Source organism: Castor canadensis, chromosome 1 (genome assembly GCF_047511655.1).
Source record: "Castor canadensis chromosome 1, mCasCan1.hap1v2, whole genome shotgun sequence".
NCBI lineage: Eukaryota > Metazoa > Chordata > Mammalia > Rodentia > Castoridae > Castor > Castor canadensis.
The window spans coordinates 184,609,566-184,622,439 of NC_133386.1; positions in this window are offsets into that span (position 1 = coordinate 184,609,566).

Here is a 12,874-nt window from a genome sequence, read left to right on the forward strand (position 1 = left end):
TGAAGAAAACAGGTACTCAGATCCAGACTCCAACAAAATGAAGATAAACTATGCCAAAGGACCCAATGAAGCCCACAAGAATAATTTAAAAGAAGACATACTACAGGTACTCAATAAGAATTTTATAGAGATGTTACTGGATAGGGTCAACCAAAATGTACAGGAGACACTCAAGAAATTCCAAGACAACAAAAATAGAGAATTTGAAAAAGCAAAAGAAGAAATAAAGGAAACCATACAAGCACTGTATAAACACCAAAGTGAAAAAGAGAACACGATGAATAAATGGATAAATGAACTCAGGACAAAAATAGACAACATTAAAGAGGAAAATATCCAGGATATGGAAAACCTCAGAAAAAAGAACAAAACAGAATTGCAAAACAAAACGGAAGGCCAATCCAGCAGAATAGAACAAACAGAAGACAGACTCTCAGAACTTGAAGATGAAATGGTAATTAAAGGAAAAACCAAAGAACTATTAATTAAGCAACTCAAGACCTGTGAAAAGAAAATGCAAGAACTCACTGACTCCATCAAAAGACCAAACTTGAGAATCATGGGCATCGAAGGAGAAGAGGTGCAAGTGAAGGGAATGCGTAATCTATTCAACAAAATAATAATGGAAAATTTCCCAAATCTAGAGAAAGATATTCCCATACAGATGCAAGAGGCCTCCAGGACACCAAACAGACCAGATAAAAACAGAACTACTCCACAACATATCATCATTAAAACAACAAGTTCAGAAACTAAGGAAAGAATATTGAAGGCTGTAAGAGAGAAAAAACAAGTAACGTACAAATGTAAACCCATCAAAATCACAGCAGACTTCTCAACAGAAACATCAAAAGCAAGAAGAGCGTGGGGTGACATTTTCCGGGCACTGAATGAAAATAACATCAATCCCAGGATACTCTACCCAGCAAAACTATCATTCAAAATAGATGCAGCAATAAAAGTCTTCCATGATAAACAGAAACTAAAACAATATGTGACCACAAAGCCACCATTACAAAAGATTCTGCAAGGGATTCTGCACACAGAAAGTGAAACCAAAAATAACCATGAAAAGACAGGCAGCACCAAACCACAGGAAAAGAAAAAGCAAAACAGTAGAGAGTAACCTCAACTTAGGTACACACAATCAAACCTTCAAACAACTAAGACAACTAAATGACAGGAATCACCACATACCTATCAGTACTAACGCTTAATGTTCACGGACTTAATTCACCCATCAAAAGGCACTGCTTGACAAAATGGATTAAAAAGGAAGATTCAACAATTTGTTGCTTACAGGAGACCCATCTTACTGACAGAAATAAGCATAGGCTTAGGATGAAAGGCTGCAAAAAGATTTACCAAGCCAATGGCTCCCAAAAACAGGCAGGAGTAGAGATACTTATCTCTGACAAAGTAGACTCAAACCTACATTGATCAAATGAGATAAAGAAGGACATTCCATACTAATAAAAGATGAAATAGACCAAAAGGAAATAATAATCATCAATTTGTGCACCCAATGTCAATGCACCCAATTTCATCAAACATACCCTGAAAAACCTAAAAGGACATATAAATGCCAACACAGTGGTTGTGGGAGACTTTAACACCCCATTATCATCAATAGATAGGTCATCCAAACAAAAAATCAATAAAGAAATCCAAGATCTAAAATATGCAATTGATCAAATGGACCTACTTGATGTCTACAGAACATTTCATCCAATCTCTACACAATATACATTCTTCTCAGCAGCCCATGAAACCTTCTCCAAAATAGATCATAGGGCACAAAACAAGTCTCAGCAAATATAAGAAAATAGAAATTATACCATGCATACTATCTGATCACAATGCAGTAAAAGTAGAACTCAACAACAAAAGCAAAGACAAAAAAACATGCAAACAGCTGGAAACTAAATAACTCATTACTTAATGAAGAATGGATCATCAATGAAATAAAAGAGGAAATTAAAAAGTTCCTGGAAGTCAATGAAAATGAAAACACAACCTACCGGAACCTATGGGACACAGCTAAGGCAGTTCTGAGGGGAAAGTTTATAGCCATGAGTGCATATATTAAAAAGACTGAAAGATCCCAAATCAATGACCTAATGATACATCTCAAACTCCTAGAAAAACAAGAACAAGCAAATCCCAAAACAAATAGAAGGAGAGAAATAATAAAAATAAGAGCTGAAATAGAAACCAAAAAAACCGTACAAAGAATTAATGAAACAAAAGGTTGGTTCTTTGAAAAAATAAACAAGATCGACAGACCCCTGCAAACCTGACTAAAATGAGAAGAGGAAAAACCCAAATTAGTAGAATCAGGAATGCAAAAGGGGACATAAAACAAACACCATGGAAGTCCAGGAAATCATCAGAGACTACTTTGAGAATCTATATTCAAATAAATTTGAAAATCTTAAAGAAATGGACAGATTTCTAGATACATATGATCATCCAAAACTGAACCAAGAGGAAATTAATCACCTGAATAGACCTATAACACAAAATGAAATTGAAGCAGCAATCAAGAGTCTCCCCAAAAAGTAAAGTCCAGGACCTGATGGTTTCTCTGCTGAATTCTATCAGACCTTTAAAGAAGAACTAATACCAACCCTCCTTAAACTGTTCCACGAAATAGGGAAGGAAAACTGCCAAACACATTTTATGAAGCCAGTATTACACTTATCCCAAAACCAGGCAAAGACACCTTCAAAAAGGAGAACTATAGGCCAATCTCCTTAATTAACATTGACGCAAAAATCCTCAACAAAATAATGGCAAACTGAATTCAAGAACACATCAAAAAGATTATTCACCATGACAATGTAGGCTTCATCCCAGGGATGCAGGTGTGGTTCAACATATGAAAATCAATAAATGTAATAAACCACATTAACAGAAGCAAAGACAAAAACCACTTTATCATCTCAATAGATGCAGAAAAAGCCTTTAGTAAGATCCAACATCATTTCATGATAAAAGCTCTAAGAAAACTAGGAATACAAGGAAAGTACCTCAACATTATAAAAGCTATATTTGACAAACCTACAGCCAGCATTATTCTTAACAGAGAAAAACTGAAACCATTTCCTCTAAAATCAGGAACCAGACATGGGCATCGAAGAAGGAGAAGAGGTGCAAGCAAAGGGAATGCGTAATATATTTAACAATATTATAATGGAAAATTTCCCAAATCTAGAGAAAGATATTCCCAAACAGATGCAAGAGGACTCCAGGACACCAAACAGACCAGATCAAAATAGAACTACTCCATGACATATCATTATTAAAACAACAAGTTCAAAAACTAAGGAAAGAATATTGAAGGCTGTAAGAGAGAAAAAACAAGTAACATACAAACGTAAACCCATCAAAATCACAGCAGACTTCTCAACAGAAACATTAAAAGCAAGAAGAGCGTGGGGTGAGATCTTCCAGGCACTGAATGAAAATAACCTCAACACCAGGATACTCTACCCAGCAAAACTATCATTCAAAATAGATGCAGCAATAAAAGTCTTCCATGATAAACAGAAACTAAAACAATATGTGACCACAAACCCACCACTACAAAGGATTCTTCAAGGGATTCTGCACACAGAAAGTGAAACCCAACTTAACCATGAAAAGACAAGCAGCACCAAACCACAGGAAAAGAAAATGCAAGAAAGTAGAGAGTAACCTCAACTTAGGCACACACAATCAAACCTTCAAACAACTAAGACAACTAAATGACAGGAATCACCACATACCTATTAGTACTTACGCTTAATGTTAACGGACATAATTCACCCATCAAAAGGCACTGCTTGACGAAATGGATTAAAAGGGAAGATCCAACAATTTGTTGCTTACAGGAGACCCATCTCACCGACAGAAATAAGCATAGGCTAAGGATGAAAGGCTGGAAGAAAATTTACCAAGCCAATGGTCCCCAAAAACAGGCAGGAGTAGCAAACTTATCTCTGACAAAGTAGACTTCAAACATACATTGATCAAATGAGATAAAGAAGGACATTCCATACTAATAAAAGATGAAATAGACCAAAAGGAAATAATAATTATCAACCTGTATGCACCCAATGTCAACGCACCCAATTTAATCAAACAAACCCTGAAAGACCTAAAAGTATATATTATCGCCAACACAGTGGTTGTGGGAGACTTTAACACCCCATTATCATCAATAGATAGGTCATCCAAACAAAAAATCAATAAACAAATCCAAGATCTAAAATATGCAATAGATCAAATGGACCTACTTGATGTCTACAGAACATTTCATCCAACTTCTACACAATATACATTCTTCTCAGCAGCCCATGGAACCTTCTCCAAAATAGATCATATCCTAGGGCACAAAGCAAGTCTCAGCAAATATAAGAAAATAGAAATTATACCATGCATACTATCTGATCACAATGCAGTAAAAGTAGAACTCAACAACAAAAGTAAAGACAAAAAACATGCAAACAGCTGGAAACTAAATAACTCATTACTTAATGAAGAATGGATCATTAATGAAATAAAAGAGGAAATTAAAAAGTTCCTGGAAGTCAATGAAGATGACAACACAACCTACCGGAACCTATGGGACACAGCTAAGGCAGTTCTGAGAGGAAAGTTTATAGCCATGAGTGCATATATTAAAAAGACTGAAAGATCCCAAATCAATGACCTAATGATACATCACAAACTCCTAGAAAAACAAGAACAAGCAAATCCCAAAACAAATAGAAGGAGAGAAATAATAAAAATAAGAGCTGAAATCAATGAAATAGAAACCAAAAAAACCATACAAAGAATTAATGAAACAAAAGGTTGGTTCTTTGAAAAAATAAACAAGATCGACAGACCCCTGCAAACCTGACTAAAATGAGAAGAGGAAAAACCCAAATCAGTAGAATCAGGAATGCAAAAGGGGACATAAAACAAACACCATGGAAGTCCAGGAAGTCATCAGAGACTACTTTGAGAATCTATATTCAAATAAATTTGAAAATCTTAAAGAAATGGACAGATTTCTAGATACATATGATCATCCACAACTGTATCAAGAGGAAATTAATCACCTGAATAGATCTATAACACAAAATGAAATTGAAGCAGCAATCAAAAGTCTCCCCAAAAAGAAAAGTCCAGGACCTGATGGATTCTCTGCTGAATTCTATCAGACCTTTAAAGAAGAACTAATACCAACACTCCTTAAACTGTTCCACAAAATAGAAAGGGAAGGAAAACTGCCAAACACATTTTATGAAGCCAGTATTACACTTATCCCAAAACCAGGCAAAGACACCTCCAAAAAGGAGAACTATAAGTCACTCTCCTTAATGAACACTGATACAAAAATCCACAACAAAAAAATGGCAAAGAGATTGAGGAAGACTATAGAAAGTGGAGAGATCTCCCATGCTCATGGATTGGTAGAATCAACATAGTAAATATGTCTATCCCCCCCAAAGTAATCTACATGTTTAATGCAATTCCCATCAAAATTCCAATGACATTCATTAAAGAGATTGAAAAATCTACCCTGAAATTTATATGGAAACACAAGAGGTCATGAATAGCCAAGGCAATACTCAGTCAAAAGAACAATGCAGGAGGTATCACAATACCTGTCTTCAAACTATATTACAAAGCAATAAGAATAAAAACAGCATGGTACTGGCACAAAAACAGACATGAAGACCAGTGGAACCGAATAGAGGACCCAGATATGAAGCCACAAAACTATAACCAACTTGTCTTTGACAAAGGAGCTTAAAATATACAATGTTGAAATAGCAGCCTCTTCAACAAAAACTGCTGGGAAAACTGGTTAGCAGTCTGCAAAAACTGAAACTAGATCCATGTATATCACCCTATATCAAGATTAACTCAAAATGGATCAAGGATCTTAATATCAGACCACAAACTCTAAAGTTGATACAGGAAAGAGTAAGAAATACTCTGGAGTTAGTAGGTATAGGTAAGAACTTTCTCAACGAAACCCCAGCAGCACAGCAACTGAGAGATAGCATAGATAAATGGGACCTCATAAAACTAAAAAGCTTCCGTGCATCAAAAGAAATGGTCCCTAAACTGAAAAGAACACCCACAGAGTGGGAGAAAATATTTGCCAGCTATACATCAGACAAAGGACTGATAACCAGAATATATAGAGAACTTAAAAAACTAAATTCTCCCAAAACTAATGAACCAATAAAGAAATAGGCAAGTGAACTAAACAGAACTTTCTCAAAAGAAGAAATTCAAATGGCCAAAAAACACATGAAAAAATGCTCACCATCTCTAGCCATAAAGGAAATGCAAATTAAAACCACGCTAAGATTCCACCTCACCCCTGTTAGAATAGTCATAATCAGTAACACCACTAACAACAGGTGTTGGCGAGGATGCGGGGAAAAAGCAACCCTCCTACACTGTTGGTGGGAATGTAAACTAGTGCAACCACTCTGGAAAAAAATTTGGAGGCTACTTAAAAAGGTAAACATTGATCTACCATTTGATCCAGCAATACCACTCTTGGGGATATACCCAAAAGACTGTGACACAGATTACTCCAGAGGCACCTGCACACCCATGTTTATTGCAGCACTATTCACAATAGCCAAGTTATGGAAACAACCAAGATGCCCCACCGCTGATGAATGGATTAAGAAAATGTGGTATCTACACACAATGGAATTTTATGCAGCCATGAAGAAGAACGAAATGTTATCATTCGCTGGTAAATGGATGGAATTGGAGAACATCATTCTGAGTGAGGTTAGCGTGGCCCAAAAGACAAAAAATCGTATGTTCTCCCTCAGATGTGGACATTAGATCAAGGGCAATCACAACAATGGGATGGGACTTTGAGCACATGAGAAAAGGAAGAGCACACAAGGGAGGGGTGAGGATATGTAAGACACCTAAAAAATTAGCTAGCATTTGTTGCCCTTAAAAGCAGATACCTTAAAAGCAACTGAGGCCAATAGGAAAAGGGAACCAGGCACCAGAGAAAAGGTTAGATCAAAAAAATTAACCTAGAAGGTAACACACACGCACAGGAAATTAATGTGAGTCAACTCCCTGTATAGCTATCCTTATCTCAACCAGCAAAAACCCTTGTTCCTTCCTATTATGGCTTATACTCTCTCTACAACAAAATTAGAAATAAGGGCAAAATAGTTTCTGCTGGGTATTGAGGGTGTTGGGGGAGAGGGAGGGGGCAAAGTGGGTGGTAAGGGAGGGGGTAGGGGTAAGGGGAAGAAATTACCCAAGCCTTGTATGCACATATGAATAATAATAATAATAATAATAATAAAAGACTGCATTAGTTTATTAAATGGCAGAGAGATCCACAACCTACTTACCAGTCAACAGTCTCATCACATCTCACCATCACTGCACTGGAATCAGATTTCAGATTTCAGCATGAGTTTTGGACAAATGACAGTAGTGACACTCTCAGAGAAAAGTTTACTGTATACATCAGACCTCCAGGCAAGACCAAAACTCCAGTGCCCCAAAGTATAGGGAAGTGCTTCTTGACTCCAAATGGGAAAGCCAGAGTAGTTCCTGACTTCAAATCATCATAAGAAGCCATTGGTAATGACCAGCATGGATCAAGAATGGAGAGGCCTTCTGGAATATTTTGTCTGTGCACAACCGTTGAGGAAAAGATGAAAATGGTAGTGACAGAGACTGAATTTCTGGGCAGATCAACTAGAAGACATTTCAGAATGAAAATGTAAATCTTTAAATAATGCATTGTGCCATTTCTCATGTTCCTGGGACTGCTGGGAAAAAAATCCATGCCTGGTTATAAAATGGGAAGGCCATTTGTCATTTTAATCATATTGCCCCTTAGTCTTCATTTTCTTTTTGCAGAAAAAAAAATTAGGACACAACTTTCTTAGTCTCTTCTTATGGGGGGATAAAACACAGATTAAATATTTTCTTGTTTGTTGTTAAACTGTAAAAAAAATAATGGGATGAGGTGGATTCTTAGTGTTGTTTTCATTTGCATTTCCTTTATGGCTAGGGATGGTGAACATTTTTTCATGTGTTTTTTTGGCTATTTGAATTTCTTCTTTTGAGAAAGTTCTGTTTAGTTCAGTTGCCCATTTCCTTATTGGTTCATTGATTTGGGGAGAGTTTAGTTTTTAGAGCTCTCTGTATATTCTAGCTATCAGACCTTTGTCTGTTGTATAATTGGCAAATGTATTCTCCCACTCTGTGGGTTGTCTCTTCAGTTTAGAGTCCATTTCTTTTGTTGTGCAGAAACCTTTAAATTTTATGTAATCTGATTTGTGCATCCTTTCTTTTAGTTGCTGAGCTGCTGGAGTACTATTGAGGAAGTCCTTGCTTATACCTATTGTTCCCCGAGAATTCCCTGCTCTTTCCTGTATAACTTCAGAGCTTTGGGTCTGATATTAAGGTCCATGATCCATTTTGCATTAATATATAGTATAGGGTGATAAATATGGATCTAGTTTCGGTTTTCTTGCAGGCACATAACCACTTTTCCCAGCAACATTTGTTAAATAGGCTGTCTTTTCTCCATCGTATGTCTTTGGCACCTTTCTCAAAAAACATACCTGTGTGGATGCATATCTGGGTCCCCTATTCTGTTCCAGTGGTCTTCATATCTGTTTTTATGCCAGTACCATTTTTTTTCTTTTATTCATATGTAGATATAATGTTTGGGTCATTGCTTCTCCCTTCCCCCCACCCCCTCCCTTTGTCCTCACCCACTTGCTTCCAATAGAAACTATTTTGCCCTTATCTCTAATTTTGTTGAAGAGAAAGTATAAACAATAAGGAGGACCAAGGGTTTTTGCTAGTTGAGGTAAGGATAGCTATACAGGGAGATACCTAGCATTGCTTCCATGTACATATGTGTTACATTCTAAATTGATTCTTCTTGAACTAACCTTTTTTCCAGTTCCTAGTCCCCTTCTCCTATTGGCCTCTGTTGCTTTAAAGTTTCTGCATTAGTTCCTTTGCATTGAGGACATCAAATGTTATCTTGTTTTTTTGGGTTACCTATGTATGCTCATACTGCCCTTGTGTGCACTCGCCTTATCATGTAATCGTAGTCCAATCTCCTTGTTGTGTTTGCCCTTGATCTAAAGTCCACATATGAGGAAGAACATATGATCTTTGGTCTTCTGGGCCATGCTGTTTTTTTTGCTATTGCTTTGTGAAATAGTTTGAAGTTGGATATTTTGATATTTCCAGTATTGCTGTTTTTGCTGAGTATTGTCTTGGCTATTCCCAGTCTCTTGTGTTTCCAAATGAATTTTAAGGTAGATTTTTCAATCTCTGTGATGAATGTTATTGGGATTTTGATGGGAATTGCATTGAACATGTAGCTTGCTTTTGGTAGTATAGCCATTTTTACTATGTTGATTCCACTGATCCATGAGCATGGGAGACTTTGCCACCTTCTGTAGTCCTCCTTGGTCTCTTTCTTCAGGGGTTTGTAGTTCTCCTTGTAGAAGTCATTCCCATCCTTTGTTAAGTTTATTACTAAGTATTTGATTTTTTTTGAGGCTATTGTAAATGGAATTGTTTCCATATATTCTTTCTCAATTTGTTCATTGTGGGTCAATAGAAAAGCTAACAATTTCTGTAAGTTGATTTTTGTATCCTGCCAACTTGCTGAAGCTGTTTATGGTGTCTAGGAGTTTTTGTTTAGTTTTTTGGGTTTTTAAGATAAAGGATCATGCTGTCTGCAAATAGGGATATTTGGACAGTTTCTTTACCCACTTGTGTTCCTTTTATTTCTTCTTGCCTAATTGGTCTGGCTAGGAATTCCAGGACTATGTTGAATAGGAGTGGGGGTAGTGGCACCCTCGTCTCATTCTTGACTTAAGGAGAAATGGTTTCAGTGTTTCTCCATTAAGTATGATGTTGGCTATAGGTTTGTCATATATAGCCTGTACAATGTTGAGGTACATTCCTTCTGTTCCTAGTTTTCTTAAAGCTTTTATCATGAATGGGTTTTGGATCTTATCAAAGGCTTTTTCTGCATCTACTGACATGATCAAGTGGTTTTTGTCTTTGCTTCTATAAATGTGCTGCATACATTTATAGATGTGCATATGTTGAACCACCCTTGCATCCCTGGGATGAAGCCCACTTGCTTGTGGTGAATGACCTTTCTGATATATTGTTGGATTGAGTTTGCCATTATTTTATTGAGGAATTTTTCATCGATGTTCATAAAAGAGATTGGCCTATAGTTTTCCTTCTTAGAGGTGTCTTCGTCTGGTTTTGAGATGAGTGTAACCCTGGCTCCATAAAATGAGTTAGGCAGTGTTTTTTCCCTTTCCATTTCATAGAAAAGTTTAAGCAGAGTTGGTATTAGTTCTTCTTTGAACGTCTGATAGAATTCAGCAGAGAATCCAATGGTTCTTGGACTTTTGTTTTTTGGAAGACTCTTTATTGCTGCTTCAATTTCATTTTGTGTTATAGATATTTTTATGTGGTTAATATCCTCTTGGTTCAATTTTGGGTGGTCATAAGTATCTAGAAATTTGTCCATTTCTTCAAGATTTTCAAATTTATTAGGATATATGTTCTCAAAGTAGTCTCTGATGATTCCCTGGATTTCCATTGTGTTTGCTGTTATCTCCCCTTTTGCATTTCTTATTTTACTGATTTGGGTTTTTTCCTCCTCATTTTAGTCAGGTTGCCAGGGTCTGTCAACCTTGTTTATTTTTTCAAAGAACTAGCTTTTGTTTCATTGATTCTTTGCATGTTTGTTTTTGTTTCTATTTCATTAATTTCATCCCTTATTTTTATTATTTCTCTCCTTCTGCTTGTTTGGGTTTTCGTGTTCTTGTTTTTCTGGGAGTTTGAGATGTAGCATTAGGCCATTGATTTGAGATCTTTCTGTCCTTTTAATGTATGCACTTATGGCTATAAACTTTCCTCTTAGGACTGCCTTTGCTGTGTCCCATGGGTTCTGGTAGGTCATGTTTCCATTTACTTTGACTTCCAGGAACCTTTTAATTTCCTCTTTATTTCATAGATGACCCACTGATCATTGAGCAATGTGTTGTGCAGCTTCCAGTTCTTTTCATGTTTTCTACTGTTGTTTTTGTTGTTGAGTTCTAGTTTTAAGGCATTGTGATCAGACAGAATGCATGAGATTATTTCTAGTTTCTTATATTTGCTGAGGCTTGCTTTGTTTCCTAAGATATGGTCAATTTTGGAGAAAGTTCCATGGACTGCTGAGACAAATGTATATTGTGTGGATGTTGGATGAAATATTCTGTAGACATCAGCTAGGTCCATTTGATCCATGGTGTGATTTATTTATAGAATTTATTTGTTGATTTTTTGCTTGGATGACCTATCAATTGGTGATAGAGGGTATTAAAGTCTCCCACTACCACTGTGTTGAAGTTTATATATGTTTTCAGGTCCTTCAGAGTATGTTTGATGAAATTGGTTACACTGACGTTGGGTGCATATAGGTTGATAATTGTTATTTTCTTTTGTGTATTTCCCCTTTTATTAGTATGGAGTGTCCTTCTTTATCTTGCTTGATCAATGTAAGTTTGAAGTCTACTTTGTCCAAGATAAGTATTGCTACTCCTTCTTGTTTTGGGGGACCATTGGCTTGTTAAATCTTGTTTCAGACTTTCACCCTAAGCCCTTACTTGTTTTTGTCACTGAGATGGGTCTCTTGTAAACAACAGGTTGTTGGATCTTCCTCTTTAATCCAGTTTGCCAGATGGTGTCTTTTGATGGGAGAGTTAAGTCTGTTAACATTCAGTGTTGATATTGATAGGTATGTGGTCATTCCTGTCATATAGTTGTTTTTGTTGTTTGAGGGATTGATTATGTGCAGCTGAATTAATGTTATTGTCTGATTACTTGTCTTTTCTTCTCCTGTGGTTTGGTGTTGCCTGTCCTCTCATGGTTTTGTTTGCTTTCATTTTCTGTGTGCAGAATTCCTTGAAGAATCTTTTGTAGTGGTGGCTCGGTGGTCACGTATTGTTTTTGTTTCTCTTTATCATGGCAGACCTTTATTGCTCCATTTATTTTGAATGATAGTTTTGCTAAGTAGAATATCCTAGGTTTGTTGTTGTTTTCATTCCATGTCCAGAATATCTCACTCCATGCCCTTCTGGGTTTTAAGGTTTCTGTTGAGAAATCTGATGTGATTTTGATGGGTTTACCTCTGTATGTTATTTGTTTTTTCTCTCTTGCAGCCTTCAATATTCTTTCTCCATTCTCTGTGATTGTTGTTTTAATTTTAATATGTTGTGGGTGGTTCTATTTTGGTCAACTCTGGTGTCCTGGAGACTTCCTGTACCTGAATGGGTATAGCTTTCTCTACATTTGGGAAATTTTCTGTTATTTTGTTGAATATATTATGAATCCCTTTTGCTTGCACCTCTTCTCATTCTTCAATGCTCATGATTCTCAGGTTTGGTTTTTTGATGGAATCAATGAGTTCTTGTATAGTCCTTTCACAGGTCTTGAGTTGTTTGACTAGTAGCTCTTCAGTTTTTCCTTTAATTTCCATTTTACCTTCACATTCTGAGATTCTGTTTTCCACTTGTTCTAGTCTGCTGGAGTGGCCTTCCATTGTGTTTTGTATTTCTGTTTCATTCTTTTTTCTGAGGTTTTCCAAATCATGGGTCACTTCATCTTTAATATTGTTTATTTTTGTCTTTAATTCATTTATTTCTCTATTTATAATGTTCTCTGTTTCAGTTTGGTGTTTATTTAGGGCCCCTATGAGTTCATTTATTTGTTTCTGTGTCTTCTCATATTCTTTATTTTTGGTGTCTTGAAATTTCTTGAGTACCTCTTATTCATTTTGGTCAACCATGACTGTTAA